The sequence below is a fragment of the Pteropus vampyrus genome, unplaced genomic scaffold, assembly GCF_000151845.1.
Source record: "Pteropus vampyrus isolate Shadow unplaced genomic scaffold, Pvam_2.0 Scaffold483, whole genome shotgun sequence".
In the NCBI taxonomy this organism is placed as follows: Eukaryota; Metazoa; Chordata; class Mammalia; order Chiroptera; family Pteropodidae; genus Pteropus; species Pteropus vampyrus.
Window position 1 is genome coordinate 1,913,137 of NW_011889264.1, and position 1,658 is coordinate 1,914,794.

General features: G+C 33.1%; 1 pseudogene; it reads left to right on the forward strand.

The window, feature by feature from the left end:
* Positions 1-1,203: 1,203 nt before the first annotated feature.
* Positions 1,204-1,322, forward strand: LOC111732698 (annotated as a pseudogene).
* The last annotated feature ends 336 nt before the right edge of the window (positions 1,323-1,658 follow it).

Below are 1,658 nucleotides of genomic sequence, written 5' to 3' on the forward strand. Positions count from 1 at the left end.
ACCATTAACTCCTAGGTTGAAATGTCTGTCGGTTGTCTTTATTGACAGCAGACTTTTTTAAAGTCATTTTTAAACTACTTAAGCTATATATAGATATATGGCTATAAGAGCAATAAAATAAACATCCATGTACATACTACCCAGATTAAGAAATAGGACACACCAATATCTTAAAAGCACCTATGTATCACACCCATGTTACATCACCCTTGCTTTCCTCGGTTAACCACCATCCTGAATTTTGCTTTAATGATTCCCTTCCTTTTCTTTATTGCTTTTCCAACTATGTATGGATTCCTAAATGGTATAATCTTTAGTTTTGCTTGATTTTGAACTTGAAATGCATGGAACCGTCTCATATGTACTTTTCTATGCTTGCTTCTTTAGTATACAGTTCTGTTTTTAAATTTGAGTCATATTGATGAGTTTAACTACAGTTTCATTTTTCATGTCCACTGCTGTATAGTGTTCATCCATTCCACTATGGATGGAAAATTAGACTCTTTTATGGTTTGTGTTGCTACAAACAATGCTGCTAAGAAAAATTTTATATTTATATCTGATATATGTACACATCTAGGCTGTATTCTCTAGGCCGTGTTCACCTGGGTGTGCGATTACTGGGTCAGAGAATATGTGCACGTTCAGCTTTACTAGAAATGCCAAATTTATTTTCCAAAGTGCCTGTATTGGTTTTTGTTTCCACTAACAATATGTGTGATTTCTTCTTGCTTGACATTCTGACAATACTTAGATTTGTTAGGATTTTTAAATATCGTCAGTATTTTATGGCTCTTATGGGTCTGAAATGGTATCTTTTGGTTTTAATTTGCAGTTACCTCACTAATAAGAAGATTGTCATATATTCATGAACCGTCTGTGTTTTCTTTTCTCTGAAGAGCCCTTTTCTTTTGTCGATTTTTCTGTTCATTTGTCATTTCTTATCTATTTGTGGGAGTTATTTAAATATTCTGAATATGAATCCTTTATTGGATATACATATTGCATATATCTTTTCTTAGGTTGTGGTGTATCTTTAAAAGTTTATTTTTCTTGTTTTACAAAAGTTCTTAATTTTAATGTCCAGTCATCAGTCTTCATATTTTTAATAGTTAGTGTTTTTAATCCTTTGTTTACGAAATCCTTCTATTCTGTGATATTATAAAAATCCTGTTACAAATTGTTTTCTAAAATTTTATAGTTGTCCACGGCCATGCCACCCTAAACAAGCCCAATCCCATCTGATCTCGGAAGCTAAGCAGGGTCGAGCCTGGTTAGTACTTGGATGAGAGACCACCTAGGAAGACCAGGTGCTGTAGGCGTAAAAAGTGAAAAAAATAAGGGATCCTAAGTTAACAAGGTCCTTGCAATCTGTGAGGTCAACCACGGGTTGCCTCGCCTAAAAAAGTAAAAAAATAATAAAAAGTAAAATAAAAAATATAAAAAATAAAACTATAGTTTGTCTCAAATTTAGAGACTATCTACCTGGAAGTGATTTTAGTATGTGGAGAGAAATAGGGAACTGATTTTACCTTTTTACCATACTGAAACTGTACCACCATGGGAATGATTAGTCTAACTTTTCCTCATTGATCATCAATGGCACTGTGTTATAAATGAAGTTTTCATAACAGTTTAGTCTATTTCTGAGTTCTCTC